General features: G+C 44.4%; 1 protein-coding gene and 2 non-coding genes across 4 annotated transcripts in view; 2 read left to right on the top strand and 1 right to left on the bottom strand.

Moving 5' to 3' along the window:
- Positions 1 to 23,437, top strand: part of CRB1 (crumbs cell polarity complex component 1) — a 175,365-nt gene that overhangs the window by 56,864 nt on the left and 95,064 nt on the right. The window lies entirely within an intron of this gene.
- On the top strand, positions 1,876 to 2,013 carry LOC114811962. Its single transcript, XR_003759656.1, has one exon. It is a non-coding gene; the product is annotated as a small nucleolar RNA SNORA7 (small nucleolar RNA).
- LOC114811449 lies at positions 7,226 to 7,363 on the bottom strand. Its single transcript, XR_003759152.1, has one exon. It is a non-coding gene; the product is annotated as a small nucleolar RNA SNORA7 (small nucleolar RNA).

A 23,437-nucleotide genomic window follows, 5' to 3' on the forward strand; every position in this document is an offset into this window, starting at 1 on the left:
CAATTTGGAAAGGTCTGTGCCTATTGAGAAAGTGAGAAAATCTACTATGAAGCTGAAATTTGGGAATCGTTTCAGAGCACCTTCATGTCATTTATGAACAACTAGGAGTACTTTTGTGAGATGAATATTAGAATTCTCTCTGGATCATTTGGTTGGACTGGAACAGGTGGATCTGAAGTACTTTCTTTTAGTTTTACTTCTGGGATAGTTGTACAAAGGATTTACTTAGGTCGTGCAGAAAGTTGTCGAGGAGAGATTAGAGCTCAAGATCCCTGGGGTTTACTATGTCTTATTCTAACTCGATCAATTTTTCCTGCTGGGATTAGAACTAGCACAGAGAGACTATTGTAATCAGCAGCAAAACATTTGGGTAAAAGCTTGTCTCAGTAGGGTCTAAGATACTGCCCAAAGCTTCCCTCTATCCACTGAGATTCAACTTTCTAGAATGTTATTCTGGTTTTACCTCTTCACTTGTCACAGTGCTTACCCCAGAAACTGAAAAGGGATTAGAACATAAACATTCTTCAGGAAAATTGAATGACTCCTTGGCACGCACATGAGCTTAATTTCATATCCGTGGCTCAGTGGAAAGAGCCTGGGCTTCGGAGTCAGGGGTCATGGGTTCGACTCCCGGCTCTGCCGCTTGTCAGCGGTGTGACTGTGGGCAAGTCACTTCACTTCTCTGTGCCTCAGTTACCTCATCTGTATAATGGGGATTAACTGTGAGCCTCACGTGGGACAACCTGATTACCCTATATCTACCCCAGCGCTTAGGACAGTGCTCTGCACATAGTAAGCACTTAACAAATACCAACGTTATTATTATATCATTTACAAAGAAAGAAAGAAGTCCAGAAAAGGTGAATAGCAATAGCAATAGCATTTGACAACAGTGGCAGTGAGATTTGTTGGGGGTGAGGTGTGAGGGGGCTAGCAATGGCATAGAGAGGACCCACTGCGGTGTAGGACCTAGGCTTCTGATCTCGAAGGTATCTTTAATCTCGGGTTTCCAGTTACTCAAGGGAATTCGGGGCTCTGCTCATGAGCCACCTTAATCAATTGTATTTATCGAGCGCTTATTTTTTATGGTATTTAAGTGCTTACGATGTGCCAGGCATTGTTCTAAGTGCTGAGGTAGATACAAGCTAATCAGGTTGGAGACAGTCCATGTCCCATGTGGGGTTCACAGTCTTAATCTCCATTTTACAGGTGAGGGAACTGAGGCACAGAGAAGTGAAGTGACTTGCCTAAGATCACACAGCTCACAAGTGGAACATCCGGGATTAGAACCCAGGTCCTCTGATTCCCAAAGAAGCAGCATGGCATAATGGATAGACCATGGGCCCGGGAGTGAGAAGGTCATGGATTCTAACCCCAGCTCCACCACCTGTCTGCTGTGTGACCTTAGGCAAGTCACTTTGCTTCTTTATGCCTCAGTTACCTCATCTGTAAAATGGGGATTGAGACTGTGAGCCCCACAGGGGACTGGGACTGTGTCTAACCTGATTTATTTGTATCCACCCCAGGACTTAGTACAGTGCCTGGGACACAGTAAGTGCTTAAATACCATTGTTATTATTATTATTATTATTACTATCCACCAAGCCACACTGCTTCTGTATGTAGGCCACCATGCTAAGTGCTTGGGAGAGTGTAACAATACAATAAAGTTGGTTGACATGTTCCCTGCCCACAACAAGCTTACAGTCTACAGGGGGAGACAGGCATTCAAATAAATAAATTACTTCAAGGGACTGCCCCGTACGAGTCACCTAACACACTACACTTGGAGCAGGCATTTGGTTGCATTCAGGGTTTCCTGCCAATCTGACATCTCAACATATGGTCAGAGAATTCCACCCCGTAGCACTTGGACCCCTCTCAGGACGGCAGCTGGAGAATTTCCAGTACTCTACCAGACTCGGTTACGGGAGGGAGAGTCAAGCAGAGGCATACCCATTCCATTCCTAGCTCGGGCAGTGGCTAGCGAGTGGCAGGCAGTCAGCGACAAGTCAAAACTCCCCCATGCCGGGCAGCAGCGGCATGGGAGAGAGTTGAGGGTTGGAGACTCTAGTTTACTGCGCGGAAGGCAGCGGTGGTTAACCACTTCTGTATTTTTACCAAGAAAACTCTCTGGATACGCTACCAGAGCAGGTGGAGGTGGAGAGCGGGGCGTTCTGGGAGAGGTGTGTCCACGGTGTCGCCGCTATGGGTCGGAAATGACTCGATGGCATAAGATAAGACAAGCACTTCGACAGTCCTCTAGACTGTAAGCTATTTATGTCATAAATGACTGTGTCATTTATTATGGTAGTGTACTCTTATTACAGTGCTTTGCACACAGTAAGTGCTCAATAAATCCGATTGAATGAATGAATAAATGAATGACATGTCTAGATGCTTAGGGCTTCCTTCCCCTCTAGGGATTCATCATCACCACATCCTGAGTCCACTTTTCCATGTCTGCTGCCCTCTCTAGACTATAAGCTCACTGTGGGCGGGGAATGTGTCATATCATACCGTGCACTCCCAAGGGCTTAGTACGGTGTTCTGCCCACAGTAAATACTCAATAAAAACGCTTGCTTGATTGAATGTGACCCACAGACTGAACGGTCCTGATTGGCAGGACTCAAAAGGTAGACTAAAAAGAGAACTCGCTCCCAAGCTAACTTCAGAGGAAATTTCTACATGCGAATATATTCTCTTTAAAGATATCTGGAAAAAGAGGAAGTAAAGGTGGCAGAAGGGTGGCACCTAGAAGCGGAAGATATTCCAGATGCCACATCATCAAGGGGGCGGGCAAATATTGCATCAAGAGAGGAACGCGGAACTCACCTGGGTCAGTTTGCTGCTGGCAACAGACAGCCCCGTTACTTGTGCGCAGGAGTGCTGGCAAGGCCAAGTTGTCCAGTGAAAACTCAGTGATTCGCCCAAATAAACGCTTACTAGCATGGCTCAGTGGAAAGAGCCTGGGCTTCGGAGTCAGAGGTCATGAGTTCGACTCCTGGCTCTGCCACTTGTCAGCTGTGAGACTGTGGGCAAGTCACTTAACTTCTCTGTGCCTCAGTTCCCTCATCTGTAAAATGGGGATTAAAAGTGTGTGAGCCCCACGTGGGACAACCTGATTACCCTGTATCTCCCCCAGTGCTTAGAACAGTGCTCGGCACCTAGTAAGCGCTTAACAAATACCAACATTATTATTATTATTATTATTTTCTCCTGAGACCCTGACTCCTTATTAGGTTTGATATCGTTTACTTTTAAGAGTGGGTGTGGCTAAAAAAACCAATGTGGGACCGCCCCCGGGCCCAGTCACATTGTACAAACAGAGCCATCTGTCTTTTGTTATGTTGTTATTTTGATATTTGCGGTGCCCAGATGCTCTATTCTTATTTGCCCACTGGTTTCTCATTCCTTGCAAAGCTTCGTCTCAGTACATCAGGCAGGTCATTCTCTTAGGGCACGTAACATGGGTGCTTGTTGCCTAGAGTAAATTTGACTGGATTGCAGCTGAAAAGCAGCAAGGTACAGTGGTTAGAGCACAGGCCTGGGACTCAGAAGGTGCCTTGACTCCCAGGCCTTTTAAGAGGAGAGAGTGAGTGAGGGGTCATAGTTGACCCCGAGGCGGCGCATCTCTTCTTACAAAGGAAAGCCAGAGGAAGTTACCATTAGAATAAAAAGAGTGGTATTTGTTAAACACTTACTATGTGCCAGGCACTTCAATAATAATACTAATAAAGTTGGTATTTGTTAAGCGCTTACTATGTGCAGAACACTGTTCTAAGCGCTAGGGTAGATGCAGGGTAATCAGGTCGTCCCACGTGAGGCTCACAGTTAATCCCCATTTTACAGATGAGGGAACTGAGGCACAGGGAAGTGAAGTGACTCGCCCACAGTCACACAGCTGACAAGTGGCAGAGCCGGGAGTCGAACCCATGACCTCTGACTCCGAAGCCCAGGGTCCTTCCACTGAGCCACGCTGCTTCTCTATACTTACTCTTTACTAAGCGCTGGGGTGGATACAGTCAAATCGAGTTAAGTACAGTCCCTGTCCCACTGGAGGCTCACAGTCTCAATCCCCATTTTACAGATGAGGTAGCTGAGGCACAGAGAAATCAAGTGACTTCTGCAGTCAACGGGCAGAGCCGTGATTAGAACTCTTGACCTCCTGACTCCCAGGCCCGTGTTCAATTCACTACGCCATGCTGCTTCTCCAAGGCAGCACATCTCTTCTTACAAAGGAAGGTCATAGGAAGTTACCATTAGAAATGTCACAAAATGCATTTCCCATCTTGGTGATCTACCAGAGGAAACAGCTTGTAAGCAAATGTTCTGTGTCCGTCATCCCGGAGCCAACTTCGCCTCACATGGGCTTTTCCGAATCCTTTCATTTTTCTGCTCAAAATGCTTATGTCAGCTGGATCAATAATATAGCCGAATTTATTGGCTTCCCAAGCAATTCACTGCCAAAGAGGGATGTTTTCAGTGTGGGTATTTGTTTTGTGTGCCACTGGACCTGATTCCGCAGTTCGGGCAATGTGTCAGAGCAGGAGACAGTGTGTTAGAAAATGAAATGCCGAAGTGGGTGTTGAATAGGCAGGCCCGCACTGGCACAAGGGAAGGTGAGATCTTCCCAGTCTGGCACCCACTGACCCATTCTGCCCAAATAATACAGAAGCAGCGTGGCTCAGGGGAAAGAGCCCGGGCTTGGGAGTCAGAGGTCATGGGTTCGAATCTCAGCTCTGCCACCTGTCGGCTGTGTGACTGTGGGCAAGTCACTTCACTTCTCTGTGCTTCAGTAACCTCATCTGGAAAATGGGGATTAAGACTGTGAGCCCCACGTGGGACAACCTGATTCCCCTATATCTACCCCAGTGCTTAGAACAGTGCTCTGCACATAGTAAGCGCTTAACAGATACCAACATTATTATTATTATTAAATTCACTCATTCCACTCCCCATGACCACAGTAATAATAATTAACAGTGGTATTAATTAAGCGCATAAAGTACTATGTACCAAACACTGTACTAGGTGCTGGGGTAGGCACAAGATATTCAGGCCCCACAGTCTAAGTAAGAATAATAATAATAATGTTGGTATTTGTTAAGCGCTTACTATGTGCAGAGCACTGTTCTAAGCGCTGGGGTAGACATAGGGGAATCAGGTTGTCCCACGTGGGGCTCACAGTTAATCCCCATTTTACAGATGAGGTAACTGAGGCACAGAGAAGTGAAGTGACTCGCCCACAGTCACACAGCTGACAAGTGGCAGAGCCGGGAGTCGAACTCATGACCTCTGACTCCGAAGCCCAGGCTCTTTTCCACTGAGCCACGCTGCTTCCCAAGTAAGAGGTAGAACAGGTATGGAATCTCCGCTTTGCAGAAAAGGGAACCGAGGCACAGAGAAATGAAGTGACTTAACCGAGATCACACTGTAGGTCAGTGGAGGAATGGGGATTAGAACCCAGGTCCTCTGACTCCCAGGCTTGTGCCCATTCCACTAGGACACACCACTTCTACACTGGCTCTAGAGAGAGGCTCAAAGAATATCCTGCAAGACATATATCCTGCAAGGAAAGTGACTGTTTTTGCCTTTTCAAAAGTATTGGCTTAATAGATACATTCATCAATTTGTCAGTAATAGGTGAAAAGTTGAGGTAGATGAGGGAGTAATCCTCTGAGTAATTAGTTAAGTCACAGCGAGAAGCAGAGTGTTGTGAGATGACATTAAACAAACTAAAACGAAGAGATAAACCAAAGACAGGGCAAAGGCGGAGTGTATTCTTTGATTGGTATTTATGTTCAACTAATGAATTGAGCTTTCATTGATCCCTAGATATTAGAATAAAGCACCATTTGGGTTGGGAGCTGAACTCAGAAGAATCCTTCTGCCCAATTTTCCTTTTAATTGAATAGAATGCTGAAACTTTTGTTTATTTTGGTGTAATTCCAGCACCCTAACTTTAAAGTTATAGATCATGAATTTTTTATTTTGAAAGAAAATGACTTAGATACAAAGTTTACTTGAAGCATTTCATGCCCCTGACAGGAGGCCTGGGACAATATTCGACTCTAATTAAGGGCCTAGTGTCACAAATAGTGGGATGCCCAAGCCTCAGAGATCTAAAAATTATGCAAACCATCAACAAAACAGAGACTTCTACTTATCACCAAAGGAGTTTTTTGGTCTCGTACACACTTTCCCAGGATCTCTGTAGAGTGAATGATAATAATAATTATGGTTCTTGTTAAGTGCTTACTATGTACCAGGCACTGTTCTAAGTGCTGGGGCAGATACAAGTTAATCAGATTGGACACAGTCCCCGTCCCACAAGGGGCTCACACTCTTAATCCCCATTTTAGAGATGAGGTAACGGAGGCCCAGAGAAGTGAAGTGACTTGCCCCGATCCTGGGAGTTGGAAGATCTGGGTTCTAATTCCAGCTCTGCCAATTTTCTACTGCGTGACCTTGGAAAAGTCACTTAACTTGCAGAACCAGGATTTGAACCCAGGTCCTTCTGACTCCCAGGCCTGGGCTCTAACCCCTGAAGGCAGACGGCCCTTAAAGATGCGTGGTTCGTGAATGAACCGTACATGAAACGGAGGGCTTGATAGATCATACGTCTGATCCTGCCCAAACGCACACAGACTCTTCCAACGTTGCAATGAAAAGTGGCCTCCGGGACCACCAAGATGGCTAAAGGAAAGACTACTGTGTCCAACCCGATTATCTGGTATCTACCCCAGAGCTTAGTAGTGCCTGGAACATAGTAAGCGTTTAACAAATACAATTATTTTTACTACTGGAGAACTGAGACATCCACAGGGAACTCTGCAGCAGCGTTACGTCAAGCCCACTGGAATGAGGAGTCACAACCCCCAATTCCATCATGACCCATGAACCGACATTTCTCTGCCATAATACCTTTCAGGCTTCTGCCAAGACAGTGAGCATGACCAGTGATTCAGTGAAAATGAGTCTGAGGTAAAAAAAAAACTTGCCTTATTGCTGTCGAGGTGTTTCCGACCCGTAGCGATACCACGGACACAGCTTCCCCAGAAGGCCCGGTCTTCATCTGCAATCGTTCTGGTAGTGGATCCGCAGAGTTTTCCCGGTAAAAATAAAGAAGTGGTTTAACAGTGCCTCCTTCCGCACAGTAAACTTCGGTCTCCACCCTCAACTCTCTCCCGTGCGGCTGCTGCCCAGCACAGGTGAGTTTTGACTTGTAGCAGATTGCCTGCCATTTGCTAGCTACTGGCCAAGCCAGGAATGGAACGGATAGGCCTCTGCTTGACTCTCCCTCCCGTAGCCGAGACTGGTAGAGTACTGGAAACTCTTCGGGTGCAACCCTGAGAGGAAGATAATAGACTACTTGCAGCAAAATAAGTTCTGCACCCATAACACTGCGTGTCATCTTAGAGATGCAGTGTTTCCTAGTGGATAGAGCATGGCCTGGGAGTTGGAAGGATGTGGGTTCTAATCACGGCTCCTGTACTTGTCTGCTGGCTGTCCTTGGGCAAGTCACTTGATTCCTCTTTGCCTGTTACCTCACCTGTAAAGTGGGGGTTGAGACGGTGAGCCCCACGTGGCAGGGAGTGTGTTCAACCCCGTTTGCATGTATCTATCCCACCCCTTAGTACAGTTCCTGGCACATAGGAAGCACTTAACAAATAATAAGTGCTTAACAAATACCAATTACTATTATTATTGTTATAACAGGCAATAATGAGGCTTTAGGAAACCTCCATCACGATGCGCAGATTGAGTTATGGGACATGTGGAAAATGAGACTTTCTGACTCAAAACAGTGTTAAACCCTGGATCGAGCAACTGAAGGAGTCTGTGAAATTTCCTTTACTAGAGAACTCCAAGAGGATAGTTTCTCATAAGATTGGGTTAGCTTAAACATAACCCTAATTAAAGCCCAGGGCTGGATTTCTCTAGCCCTGTAATGGAAATAGTTCCAATGAGCATTTCCCCAAAGCACGCATAATCCATTATGAAATGGTAGCAATGTCTAGACCTAAAGGTTAAGAGTACAAATTAGCAGATGACATAATAGGAGGTGAAATTATTTTTCTGAACATATGTGGGGCTTCCCTTTTCATGTGACTATATTGGAAATCACTTGCATTTCTTTGTTCTACCTCTTTCATATGGGGATGAGTCCTTCCTCAAGAATATTATAAGGAAAGGTAATGGTGGCATTCCCATCAGGAATAACCATTGATCTTTGGTCTGGGGATATCAGGATCAAGAACCTCTGCAGATAAATTAATTTCTAGTGCTGGTGGTGAAGCAGCATAGCCTAGTGGAAAGAGCCCTTTCCTGGGAGTTGGAGGATCTGGGTTCTAATTCCAGCTCTGCCAATTTTCTACTGCGAGACCTGAGAAAAATTACTTAACTTCTCTGTATCTCTGTTTCCTCATTGTAAAATGGGGATTAAATCCTACTCCCTCATTGTAAAAGGGGGATTAAATCCTACTCCCTCCTACTTAGACTGTAAGCCTCATGTGGGACAGAGATTTTGTCAATCAGTGGTATTTACTGAGTGCTTACATTGGGCACAGTACTAAGCACTTGGAAGAGCACATTACAACAGACTTAGCTAAAATGTTCCCTGCAAATAATAAGCTTACAGTCTAGAGACGAGTTTACAGTCCAACCTGATTATCTTGCATCAATCCCAGTGCTTAGTACAGTGCATGGCACATAGTAATCACTTAACAAGTACTACTATAAAAACAAAAAAATAAATAGTGCCTTAAGCCAGCAGCACTCTGACTCTTTCGTCTCAGCCAGCCATGGTCCTGATGAGACATGGAAGGCAACGGGTGAATGGGCAGACATGAAAGACACATGGCAAAATGCATGTGCAGAATTTGGCCACCTTAGTCGGACAGAACTAGGACTAGAACCCAGGTCTCCTGATTTCCAGAAGAATGCTCTTTCTGAACAGCAGGACTACTATAAGGAATGATAACAATGGTGGAATTTGTTATTCATTCACTCAATTATATTTGTTAAGAGCTTGCTCTGTGCCCGTCACTATACTGAGCGCTCGTTAAGGTCTTACTGCGTTCCAAGCCCTCGACTAAACGGTGGAGTGAGTACAAGAGCATTCATTCATTCATTCAGTCATATTGATTGAGCGCTTACTGTGTGCAGAGCACTGGACTAAACACTTGGGAGAGTACGATACAACGGTAGACAGAAATAGTCCCCGCCCACCGTGCACTTACAGACTAGAGGGGTGACATTAATACGAATAAATAAATTATGGATAAGTACGTAAGATCTCTGGGCCTGAGGGTGAATAAAGAGTGCAAATCGAAGTACAAGGGTGACTCAGAAAGGAGTGGAAAAGGAGGAAATGAAGACTTTGTCAGGGAAGGTTCCATAGAGGATGTGTGCTTTTAAGGTTTTGAAGGTTTAGGCGAATGATCGACTGTTGGGTATGAAGAGGGAGGGTGTTCAAGGCCAGAGGCAGGATTTGGGTGTGAGGTCAGTGACAAGATAGAGGAGATAGAGGTACAGGAAACTGGCATTAGAGGAGTGAAGTGTGCAGACTAGTGTAGTAGGAAAGCAGCGGGGCAAGGTAAGAGGGGGCAAGGTTATTGCGTGCTGTAAAGGAGTTTCTGGTTGATGCAGAGGTGGATGGGCAACCACTGGAGGTTCTCGAGGAGTGGGGAAACAGGGACTGAATGGTTTTGTAGAAAAATGATCCGGGCAGTAGAGTGAAGTATGGACTGGAGTGGTGAAAGATAGGAGGCAAGGCAGTCAGCAAAGAGGCTGATGCAATAATCAAGGCCGGAAAAGGTAGTGCGTAGATTAACATGGTAGCAGTTTGGATGAGGAGGAAAGGGCACATTTTGGCAATGTTGTGAGGCTTGAACCGACAGGGTCTGGTGACAGATTGAAAATGTGGGTTATACGAGAGCGATGAGTTGAGGATAATGACAAGGTTATGGACTTGTGGGACGGCGTGGATGGTGGTGTTGTCTACAATAATAGGAAAGTGAAGTAAAGAGACACCGAATCCCCATTTTACTTTTAAGAAGTTGAGTGAAATTGCTCATGGTCACACAGAAGGCAAGCTTGGCAAAATCAGGGTTAGAACCCACATACTCTCATGCCTAAGCCCATGCTATTTCCAGTAGGCCACGGTGCCTCTCTAATGAAATTCGGGCAACACTCACATGGAATTATGAATACATGGGAGCAATTTTTTTCAGTCATACAGACTGCATACTGAGAGATGTGCCTGTATTGGACAAGACTCCCTCTAGGACACTTGCCCTGATTAACTCACAATACCCCAGTCACTTCAACACAAAACCCATCCTCCATTCTCAGAATTTATTCCCAACTTTAGACAAATGCTGAGAATAAGAATAAAATACATATGTTCAATTAGTCAGCTATTTCATTCCTTGTATGGTATTTGTTAAATGTTTAGTATGTACCAGGCACTGTTCTAAATGCTGGGTAGATACAAGCTAATCAGGTTGAAAGTCCATGTGCCACGTGGGGTTCACAATCTTAATCCCCATTTACAGATAAAGTAACTGAGGCCCAGAGAAGTGAAGTGACTTGCCCAAAGTCAAACAACAGACAAGTGATGGAGCTGGAATTAGAACCCAGGTCCTTCTGACTCTGCTCTATCCACTAATCCATTTGCACCACTTAGAGAAGCGGCGTGGCTCAGTGGAAAGAGCACGGGCTTTGGAATCAGAGATCATGGGTTCGAATCCCGGCTCGGCCACTTGTCAGCTTTGTGACTTTGGGCACGTCACTTAACTTCTCGGTGCCTCGGTTACCTCATCTGTAAACTGAGGATTAAGACTGTGAGCCCCACGTGGGACAACCTGATTCCCCTGTGTCTACCCCAGCGCTTAGAACAGTGCTTGGCACACAGTAAGCGCTTAACAAATACCAACATTATTAACATTATTATTACCACTTCCCATTCTATCCTTGTTCTTTCTCCCGCTGACACTATTCGTAAATAATCTTTGTCCAGCTGTGTCTCGCTATGAAGTGTAACCAATGAGTCGATCAGTGAATGCTATTTATTGAGCGCTTACTGTGTTCTCCTCAGCATCTAGTACAATGCAACATACATCAGGACGCAGTCAATTCCTATCATCGACTGCTTGAGAATGAGCGAAATATGCCGGCTCATTCCCATCCTCAGATGGAAAGGAGATGTCAGAATTAAGGAATTTTGAAGTAGAACCCAGTACATGCACCTCTCTCAGGAACACACCCGGAGATTTTCCAGTCCTCCAACAGTCTCGGCTACGGGAGGGAGAGTCAAGCAGAGGCATACCCATTCCATTCCTCGTTTGGCCAGTGGCTAGCGAGTTGAAGGCAATATGCTACAAGTCAAAACTCACCTGTTCTGGGCAGCAGCCACACGGGAGAGAATCCAGGGAGGAGACTCAAGTTTATTCATTCATTCATTCAATAGTATTTATTGAGCGCTTACTATGTGCAGAGCGCTGTACTAAGCGCTTGGAATGAACAAGTCGGCAACAGATAGAGACGGTCCCTGCCGTTTGAAGGGCTTACGGTCTAATCGGGGGAGACAGACAAGAACAGTGGCGATAAATAGAGTCAAGGGGAAGAACATCTCGTAAAAACAATGGCAACTAAATAGAATCAAGGCGATGTACGTTTTATTAACAAAATAAATAGGGTAATGAAAATATATACAGTTGAGCGGACGAGTACAGTGCCGAGGGGATGGGAAGGGAGAGGGGGAGGAACAGAGGGAGAGGGGGGGAAAAGAGGGTTTAGCTGCGGAGAGGTGAAGGGTGGGCGGTAGAGGGAGTACAGGGAGAAGAGGAGCTCAGTGTGAGAAGGCCTCTTGGAGGAGGTGAGTTTTAAGTAGGGTTTTGAAGAGGGGAAGAGAATCAGTTTGGCGGAGGTGAGGAGGGAGGGCGTTCCGGGACCGCGGGAGGATGTGGCCCGGGGGTCGACGGCGGGACGGGCGAGACCGAGGGACGGCGAGGAGGTGGACGGCGAGGAGGTGGGCGGCGGAGGAGCGGAGCGTGCGGGGTGGGCGGTAGAAAGAGAGAAGGGAGGAGAGGTAGGAAGGGGCAAGGTGATGGAGAGCCTTGAAGCCTAGAGTGAGGGTTTACTTAGAGTAAAATTTACTGTCTGAAAGAAGACGATGGTAAATCACTTCTTTATTTTTACGAAGAAAGCTCTATGGTTACGCTGCCCGAACGATTGTAGATGCAGGTGGGGCATTCTGGGAGAGATGTGACCATGGAGTCACTATTAGAGGGTGACGACTCGACAGCATAAGACAAGTACAGGTAGGAGACCAAGGGAACAGCGCATGTTTCCTTCCGGATTACTTACTGAGTTAATCCTAGCTGGCTGTTGAGTCACAGAGTGTTTGTGGAATTAGTGTCACCCTTCAGATTCTAGGTGAAACAGCCTGGGACCACCACCATCCACTCTTCCATGAATGGCTCTGAATGCTAATGTCCTCCTGAAACTCTAATTCCATTTATACGTGCCGCTTGCCTGAATCATCCATAAATTTTTAATAGGCTATGTCGATCCCCTGCTCGTCTTGATTTCCTTTCATAGGTTGCTGCGGACGGTCAACAACCTGCAGCATTTCCCTATAGAGGTAGTCGCTTTTATCTGGTTGCTCAGGCAACCCCATAGCTCTTACCTTCCTACAATCATATGCTGAAGCTCAATTAATTCCTTCTTATGAAAAGATGGGAGCCACTTAGACTAAAGGTCCCCAGGGGAAAGACGGTCGGTTGTTTTTCAGACTGGGAAAATCTGATTCCCCAGACATTTCCCATGCGAGATTCATTTCGAAAAATGAAAGGAGAAAGCACCCAGCTGAGCACTTAGCACCAGCTACGGGAAAGTTCGAGAAAGCTCTAAAGGTGAACTTCTAGAAGACATGAGAGCACCAGGGAGCTTTTCACCAAGACTCTTTTTACAGGTTCTCTGAAGCTGCTTTGCCTTTGAATTCTTATAGCTGACTCTTTGGTACATCCCTCTGCCCGTTACCAGAAGGGGCACAGGTGACCGACAGCCCAAGAGCGATGGTTAATTATCGCTTGTCACATGTCTCCTCATTTAACCTAACTGGGGGGTAAGAATTGCTAGCTGGTCCATTACTAATTAGCGGTTGGAGAGGGAGAGCAGATATCTTAAATGCTCTGTGCCTCAATTTATTCGTCTATGAAATGGGGATTAATGTCTTGCCCAAGGCCACACAGAAGGCCTGTGACTGAACTGGATTAAAACCCAGCTTTCCTGACTCCCCAGTATATGCTCTTTTCACCAGATCATGTTGCCGCCCATAATTATAGAAGCGTATGGTCAAGGAGAAAGAGCACAGACCTGCATGTCAGAAGACTTGGATTCTAATTTAATTTCTCTTTGTCATTTAATTTCTCTGTGATTCCATTCCCACATCTGCAAAATGGGGGTTAAATACCTCCCTCCTACTTAGACCGTGAGTCCCATGTGGGACTCAGTGATCCTGTCTCTATCCCAGAGCTAGGTACAGTGTTCGACATATAATAAACACTTTACAAAAACCACAATTTTTATTATAATCTTCTTAATTTAAGTAAAGCACCTATTAAGGGGAATATTTTGGCCTAATTATAAAAATAATGATAATAATGGCATTTATTAAGCACTTACTAAGTGCCTGGCACTGTTCTAACTGCTGGGGTAGATACAAGATAATTGGGTTGGACACAGTCCCTGTCCCATATGTGGCATACAGTTTTAATCCCCACTTTACAGATGAGGTAACTGAGGCCCAGAGAAGTTAAGTGACTTGCTCAAGATCACACAGCGGACAAGTGGCAGAACCAGGATTAGAACCCACGAACTTCTGACTCCCGGGCCTGTGCTCTATCCACTAGACCATGCTGCTTCTCATATTTGTTATCATAATTGCACTTAGCTTGCAGCCCGAAACTACCTCGAAGGGGAGTGGGTTGGTAAGGGGCAGAGGCAGCTGGTCTTTCTGAACTGGACAGGGAAAGCGCGCTCTGGGCCTCTGTTTCCTTATCTGTAAAATGGGGCCTTGATGTTCTCTCTCCCTCGCTCTCCCTCTCTCTCAAACTGTGAACTCAGTGGGGGCCGTTTCCCGTCTGCCCGGGTGCTCAACACATAGGAAGCGCTCAATCTATCCCCCTGCAGAGGTACCTGATGCAGTGGCCCAAGCTCTTTGGACCTCGTTTCCATCTCCTGTAGCCCGAAAGTTCCTTGTGGGCCGGGACTGCTGCTACCAACTCTTGACTTGGCATTCATTAATTCATTCAATCATATTTATTGAACACTTACTGTGTGCAGAGAACTGTACTAAGCACTTGAGAAAGTACCCCGCAACAATAAACAATGACATTCCGAGCCTACAGTTTAGAGGGGAGGAGAGAGACATCAATACAAATAAATAAAATGACCGATAAGTACATAAGTGCTGTGGGGCTGGGGGGGGGCGGGCGAAGAGCGAGCAAGTCAGGGGGATGCAGAAGGGAGTGGGAGATGAGATGAGATGAGATGAGAAAAAGTGAGGCTTAGTCTATCGTCCTTTCCCAAGCACTTAGTACGGTAGACTGTAAGCTTGTTATGGGCAGGGAACGTGTCTGCTGTTATTATTATCAACTGCCATCGAGCCGTTTCCGATTCATGTCGAGTCTCTGGATACATTTGCTCCAGAACGTCCTGTCTTCTGCAATAATCCATAACCTGGCTAATGGTTCTTCCGTCATCGTTGTTATGGTCTCTATCCATGTAGCTGCTGGTCTGTCTCTACCACGCGTTCCCGGGAGTTTTCCAAGCATTAATGTCTTCTCCAGAGAATTTGTCCTCCTGATTGTGTGTCCAAAATACACTAAACCAAACGGAGTCATTTGGCCTTCCCGAGACCTCTTTGGTTGAATTTGCTTCAAAATCCATTTGTTGGCTTTTCAGGCAGTCCATGGTATTCGCAAAAGCCTTCTCCGACACCACATTATGTTGTGTTGTACTCTCTCAAGAGCTTAGTACAGTGCTCTGCACATAGTAAGTGCTCAATAAATACCATTGATTGATTGACTGTTTACCCACATTACCCAGATTTACCGGGTAACAGCTCAATCCTGCACTGTACTTTTCCCTCGATACAGGGCAAATCATGTATAGTGTTGATTGATGATACATGCTTAGTTCAAAACCAAATAACAATCCTACTTACAGATTTACAGAATAAAGCAATTATCAGTTCCTTGCCCTTACAAGGGAGAGATGGAAATGTTTTTTCCCTCGGAGAAAACAAGCATTGATCCCACTTGCATGGTAAGCGTGAAACTAGTCACCCTCCTTGAAGAAAATATATTAATCTCTTTTCCTAATTATTGAATTCTCGAGAAACAAAGCCCAAGATTTATTCGGATTAAACCAAGTAAACTTGGAAGATGATTGAAGACAGAAGTGGTCCTGGGTACAATGTTCCATTAGTAATGTGAATGGATAACTCAATGCAACAGCAGTAACAACAATTATTCTTGTTTGGGTCTAAAGGACAAATTATTCTTGTTTGAGTGTAAAGAACATCTTTCATCTAGGATCTGAAGACACTGAACTGTTGAAACCCTTTAATGATTATGGATTCTATTGCTTTCCACCAATACTTTATCACTAACTGAGCAACAAAGTTCAATAGGCATTTGCTTATCTGCAATTTGCCCTCACCAACAAGGCCTAGTGGAAAAAGATAGGCCTGGGAGTCAGAGGACCTGAGTTCTAATCTCTGCCCTGCCAGTTTTTCTTTTAAGGTATTTGTTAAGCACTAACTATGTACCACCAGGTATTGTGCTAAGAACTGGGGTAGATACAGACTAAGTAAATTCAACAGAGTCCCTGTCGCACAAGGGCTCACAATCTTAATCTCTATTTTACAGATGAGGTAACTGAGGCACAGAAAAGTTTAAGCAATTGCCCAGGGTCATATAAAGGACAAGTGGTGGAGCCAGGATTATAACCCAGCTCCTTCCGAATCTCAGGCCTGTGCTCTATTGAATAGCTGCCTGCTAAGTGACTTTGGGTGAGTCACTTAATGGCTGTGCCTATTTCCTCACCAGTAAAATAAGGATTCAGTGCCTGTTCTCCCTTCTATTTAGACTGTGAGCCGAATGTGGGACAAGGACTATCCAAACTGTTTTACTTTCATCTATCCTAATTCCTAGAGCAGTGCGTGACAGATGGTAAGCACTTAACAAATACCATAAGAAGAGTAATAATATAATGGCAATGTACCCCTCTTCTTCTATGTTGCGGGGATAGAGTTCTTGCAGAATAAGGAAAACTAGCATTTCATTACTCACCCCATGGCCGATTCAGGGTGCATGTTCCGACAAAATTACGCTCTCCCCCTTCAAAGCCTTACTGCAAGCACATCTCCTTCAAGAGGTCTTCCCTGACTAAGCCCTCCTTTCCTGTTCTCCTTCTCCCTTCTGTGTCATCCGACTTGTTCCCTTCATTCACCCCCCCAGCCCCACAACATTATATATATATATATATCTGTAGTTTATTTATGTATATTAATGTCTGTCTCCCCTTCTAGACTGTAAGCTCGCTGTGGGCAGGGATTGTGTCTGTTTATATTGTAATAATAATAATAATAATAATGGTATTTGTTAAGCACTTATGTGCCAAGCACTGTTCTAAGCGCTGGAGTAGATACAAGGAAATCAGGTTGTCCCACATGGGGCTCACAGCCTCAGTCCCCATTTTACAGATGAGGAAACCGAGGCACAGAGGAGTGAAGTGGTTTGCCCAAAGTCACACTGCTGACAAGTAGCAGAGCGGGGATTCGAACCCACAATCTCTGACTCCCAAGCCCGGGCTCTTTCCACCAAGCACTTAGTACAGTGCTCTGCATTCAGTAAGTGCTCAATAAATATGATCGAATTGAATGAATGAATAAAAATGATAATGATAATTGTGGTATTTGGTAAGTGCTTACTGTGTGCCAGCCACCGTACTAAGCCCCGGGGTGGATATGAGCAGATCAGGTTGAACAGTTACTGTCCCACCTAGGGCTCACAGTCTCAATCCCCCTTTTACAGATGAAGGAACCGAGGCCCAGAGAAGTGAAGTGACTTGCCCAAGGTCACACAGCAGAGAAGATTCAGTGCTTCTTCTGACGCACACTGAGTCCCCACCTACTTGAGGAACCTGCACTGGTCTCTGGGCTCTCCAGATCAGCTGCTGCAGCTCTGGATTTTCTCTTCTGAATGCCTTTCCCACTGGTCGTTCCCCAGCCCCCCACAGCTCACTCGTATCCAAACCCTCCTGACCCCTGTGCCACCCCCACCCCATCTTTGTTATCCTGCCCTGCTCGGCCTTCATCCTCCTTCCACACCCCGGCCCTTAATAATGTTGGTATTTGTTAAGCGCTTACTATGTGCCGAGCACTGTTCTAAGCGCTGGAGTAGACAGAGGGGAATCAGGTCGTCCCACGTGGGGCTCACGGTCTTAATCCCCATTTTACAGATGAGGTCACTGAGGCCCAGAGAAGTGAAGTGACTCGCCCACAGTCACCCAGCTGACAAGTGGCAGAGCCGGGATTCGAACCCATGACCTCTGACTCCAAAGCCCGGGCTCTTTCCACTGAGCCACGTTGCCAGCTCACTCCTTCCAACACCTTCCTACCCCTCACGCTGCCTTCCCCGGCTGCCGCACCTCCCCCTAAGCCCCAGCCAAGCGCGGCCTGTGGAACCCCCACTCCATCATGGGAAAGCTTCCCATTATCCATGTCCTCTTTCTGATCTGGTCACTGTTCCTCCTCACCATCCCTGAAAGCTGGCGTTCTCCAGATAACACTTTCTCCCCTGAAGCTCTCTCTAGAGGGAGTCCCATCTTCTCCCACTCCCCCCGACTCACTGGGAAAGGGGGAAGAGTCAACTTCCTTCTTGCTCCCCAGTGCTGCTTTCACACCCTCTCATCTCCCCCATCCCTCTCATATCCCAGCTCTGCCATTTGTCAGCTGTGTGACTGTGGGCAAGTCACTTAACTTCTCTGTGCCTCAGTTACCTCATCTGGAAAATGGGGATTAACTGTGAGCCTCACGTGGGACAACCTGATTACTCTGCATCTACCCCAGTGCTTAGAACGGTGCTCTGCACATAGTAAGCGCTTAACAAATGCTAACATTATTATTATATCATTCGCCTCTACCACCCACTCAGGCTTCTAATAATGGTCATCTACCACTTCCTAGACCCCACCTAAATTTTCTAAATTTTGGTCTCTTTCTCACAATCTTTCTCTCTTCCTTCATCCCTACCGTGAGGGGCAGCCCTTAACCCCCAGGAGGTTCCTGACCTAGACCATCTGGCTCAGCACTCAAAACCAATAAAAGGCATCTGCTTAGAAACACTTCAAGCCAAAATGGGCGCTCTGCCCCTTATTTTTTTACTGGGGCCCTTCCAACTCTGGGTCTCACAACCGGTCGTTGTGTCATTCATTTATTCATTCACTCAGTTGTAATGATTGAGCACTTACTGTGTGCAGAGCACCGTTCTAAGCACTTGGGAGAGTACAATATATAACAATATAATAGTCACGTTCCCTCCCCACAATGAACTTACAGTCTAGAGGGGGAGACGACCATTAATATAAGTAAACAAATTAATAATAATAATAATGTTGGTATTTGTTAAGCGCTTACTATGTGCACACCACTGTTCTAAGCACTGGGGTAGACACAGGGAAATCAGATTGTCCCACGTGGGGCTTACAGTCTTAATCCCCATTTTACAGATGAGGTAAATGAGGCAGAGAGAAGTTGTGACTTGCCCCCAGTCACACACTTGACAAGTGGCACAGCTGGGATTTGAACCCATGACCTCTGACTCCAAAGCCCGTGCTCTTTCCACTGAGCCATGCTGTTTCTCATTCTCCCAAGCGCTTAGTACAGAGCTCAACCCATTGTAAGCACTCAGTAAATACCATTAGTTGATTGACTGACTGACCTTGTAGAGGAGGTGTTTTTAGGAGGCTTTTAAGGTGGGAAAGGACAGGGTTTGGAGGATTTGAAGTGGGGAGTGCTCTGTGCCATAGCAATTTCAGCATCTGTATTTGTGGCCAACAGTTCTTCATCAGTGGTATGATAAAATACCAGGAGCATTTCGAACAGTCAAATGAAGGGCGTTGCATCATTAGTGATGCAATAGATGGAATTCAGAAATGCTATTGTTCAATTAACTGTATTTTATAATGGTAGGGAGAAATATAAAGGTTGTCTAAAAATAATTAAACCTCTAATTTATTTTTTAACAAGGAAAAAATCAAGGCAAAGGTATCTCTCTTATCAGTCTCCTTTCATCCGGGGATGACATCCTATTAAAACTATCATTTTCTAGCCTTTTGGGTTTGAGAATGAGTTATAACACGGACCGACAATACGGTTTTATGAACACGGTCACAGATATAGCAGATACAAATTCAGAGAGCAAAATAAAATTTCTTGCGAATAACTGGAATCTTTTGCCAAGTTACTGTCTTTCCTCGGGCAAGAGTAGGGATGGGAGCAGTTTCACACTAGACGGCACAATGACTGTATATGCCTATTTCAATTAGGACACCAAGAAGAAGCTAACGGAGGCAAGAAACAAATTCTTTTTCTTAGTAGGTTGGACTCAGCCCGAGCTTTTGCGCAAAGCTGTATTCATCAAATGGACAATGTCGCAAATTCCTCTGAAAAGGTTATTGGAGTGAAAATGAACTGTTTTAGTGCACCCTCCTTAGGAAAGAAGGCTTATCAAATCATTCTGCTTCTTGGCCTGAGCTCTCCTGATACCTTCTGATCCCACAGGATTATTTCCCCAGACTTTGAGAGAGGGGCAAGTTTCTACTGCCGAGTGGAGCCCAAGACATTATTCTTGGATTTTTCTGCTCCCCTAAAAGCATGAGATATTCAGTTGTATTTATTGAGTGCTTACTGTTGTGAAAAGCATTGTACTAAGCGCTTGGGAAAGGACAATATAACAGACATGTTCCTTCCCACAGTGAGCTCACAGTCTAGAGAGGGAGATAGACATTAATATAAATAAATAAATAGATAAATAAATAAGGTGGTACAATCTATTTGGAGGATTTCAAAAAGAGCTGTACAGTGGTCCCTGCTTATGGCACAGAAGGAAAGGATAGGCTGATAAAAGAGACGTTTAAAAATCACAGCAGCAGCTTTTATTGAGGGCAGGCTCCATGCAGAGCACAGTGTGAGGCCTTACTATTATTATCATTATTATTATTGTCATTATTGCTATCCTTATTGTTATGGGACTGTGAGTCCCGTGTAGGACAGGGACTTTGTCCAACCTGATTACCTTGTATCGACTCTGACAGATAGTAAGAGCTTAACAAATACCATGAAAAAAAATCATCCTGCACTTGAAGGGGACTGTGGCTTCTTTCAGGCACCTACCAGAATCATTGTGGTTTATGCATTTTGTAAACAGGGCCTGGATTTTTCACGTTTACAAAATGTATGTCAGGGTAAATTCGGGTAAAAGTCAGGTTTAAGCTTTTAACAATTTGGAGTTTATTTGATCTTTTATTTTTGTAACTTGCATATAATAATACCTGCCTGGCAAGTGTCTTCAGAGTATTGCTACTCTATTCTGGCATTTGCAAATGACTCGAATTACTACTGGGCATATCTTTTGGCACACAGAGTGGAGTTAAAGGAACCTCGCTTAATTTAGAGAATCAGACTTCAGCGACAATTCAAACCATAATGAATAGAACATGGACCTGGGAATTAGAAGGTCATGGGTTCTAATCCTGGCTCTCCCACTTGTCTGCTGTTTGCTGCTTGGGGAAATCACTTAACTGGGATGAAGACTGTGAGCCCCTCGTGGGACAACTTGATTACCCTGTATCTACCCCAGTGCTTAGAACAGTGTTCTGCACATAAAAAGAGCTTAACAAATACCAACATTATTATTAACTTCTCTGTGCCTCAGTCACCTCATCTGTTAAAATGGGGATTAAGACTGTGAGCCTTGTGTGGGACAAGGACTGTGTCTAACCCAGTTATCTTGTATCTACCCCAGCACTTAGAACCGTTTCTGGCACATAGTAAATGCTCAACAAATACCATAACTATTATTATTATTGTTATTACTGGAGTGATATGAATGATGACAGCCATACAAGCAATTAATACAAAACTGTTCCTAAGGCCCAGTGCCTTAAAGCAAAACCAGACCCTTCACAGATCACAGAGAAGAAAAATCCCTCAGTGGGCACCTAAATGCTAATCTAATCAGGTCAGACATTGTCCCTATCTCTCACAGGGCAGACAGTCTAAACAAGAAGAAGAACAGGTAATTTTAATTTTTTTTTTTTACATTTGTTAAGTACTTAGTATGGGCCAGACTCTGTTCTAAGCACTGGGTTAGATACAAGATAATCAGGTTGGACACAATCCCAGTTCTACATGGGGTTTACAGACTTAATGAATCCTCATTTTACAACTGAGAAGAGTGAGGCACAGAAAAGTGTCTTGCTCAAGGTCACACGGCAGACAAGTGGAGGAGCTGGAATTAGAACCCAGCTCTTCTGATTCCCAGGGCCAGACTCTTTCCACTAGGTCACACTGCTTTATTTTAAAATAACCTGCCTTCCTTATATTTGGCTGTACAATAGATGTAATTCTTTTGATCTGTACTGGTAATGGTAAGTCATCTTTAAAAAGCATTTGATCAATGCCAAGTCCACATTGAAGGAAATAGGATGTATTTGTAAACAGATTAAAGTCTCTTTTGTTTGTAAAAATGTTGAGAAAATCAACAAAATATTGTTAAATTACATTTGGGGGTTTTAGGTGGGGCTTCAACTTTATTTTAAAATGAGTAGTTGATTATATCATTAAAAATTAATATCCTATTTATGAGCCATGTTCACTCCCAGCATTCCTTGGGCAAAGGATTCAAAGGAACTGAAAAAGGGAATGGAACTTGAATTAGCTACATTTAGAAATCCTTCTTCAACTGTCAGCAAAACAGTTTCAACAGCTGCAAATCTCAGCTCACTGAAATCATCTCAACTTGGGAGAGTTTGCAATAGCATACACTTCATTTTTTTCCCTCATTCCAAGGGTCAAATTTAAGACTTGGAACTAGTTAGAATTTGTTTGGCGAGATCTTCAACTAACTGGAGGGCTCTGAAAAAAAAAAGACATTGGCCAATTTGAAATGAAAATAAGAGAAAAGTGTTTTTTCTCCCCCACAAGGATTTTGAGTCTCACTGGAATGGGGACTGTTTCTGACTTGATCATCTTGTATCTACCTCAGTGCTTAACAATCAATCAATCATAATTATTGAGTGCTTACTATGTGCAGAGGACTGCATTAAACACTTGGGAGAGTACATAAAACAGAATTAGCAGACAAGTTCACTTAATAAGTGTTTAAAAATGCAATAAAAATAATTATAATGATAATAATCACTACAAATTCATTCAGAAACTAGCACCACCGCTTTTTGACTATCATAGCAGTTACTAAGTCAAAATCATGTTATGAACACCAGGTTTAGCCTCTTGTCTCTGCCCAACTCTGAAAGGAAGAACTATACCTATTCAGATCCCTGTGGGATTTCTAAAAATTAGGTCAAGCCAAGACTGGCGTGAATAGTGTTCCGTTGTCAGATCTCAAAAGGAAACTCAATAAATATTAACAAAATGGATTGTTGGAGTCCTCCTCAAAGAGTAGAAGAAATAAATGAAAGAAATCTTATGAATCCAGTTGAAATCAAAAAGTTGGGCAGAGAGAAATGGAGGGGTTAACAGATGGGAAAGTACAGGGAGTTTGCTTGGAATCTACACTTCTGTCTGGACACAGTCACGGAGGAACTCCGATTTGCTGCATCCCAAACTCTGATCCATATTATGTAGGAAACCCAGGAGTGAAGAACTATGATGCGTAGCAACAAGGTTATCAGTGAGCAGTGGTTGCTTTGGTTGCTCAGAAGCTAATATTCACAGTCGAAAAGGTGGACCATTTTTCATCTTCTTACCAAATGCATAAATGAATACACCACTTTCTAAACCAACTCATTACCTGGAAGAAAAAAAATCACATTAAAGAACAGAAAACTCATTAATTAAGGGTTATCCAAAAACCTGAAACTGGTGGAAAAATGGTCTCACTGTCATTTCACTCAAAAGTAGTTTAAATGATCAACGGTGCCAAAAATGAACACAACCAAAAATGTTCCAATCAATTAGTCATTTTCTGTGGGAGATCTCGAGTTTAACCCATACACAATTTAAAATGGTTTGAGTTACAGCACATTATTGCAAATGCAGGTTATTATAGATTCCATATCCACTAGCAAGAGTAGCTATTTATAAAGACTAAGTCAAATTAGTCTATTCTATCA

The sequence above is a fragment of the Ornithorhynchus anatinus genome, chromosome 4 (assembly GCF_004115215.2).
Source record: "Ornithorhynchus anatinus isolate Pmale09 chromosome 4, mOrnAna1.pri.v4, whole genome shotgun sequence".
Taxonomy (NCBI): Eukaryota; Metazoa; Chordata; class Mammalia; order Monotremata; family Ornithorhynchidae; genus Ornithorhynchus; species Ornithorhynchus anatinus.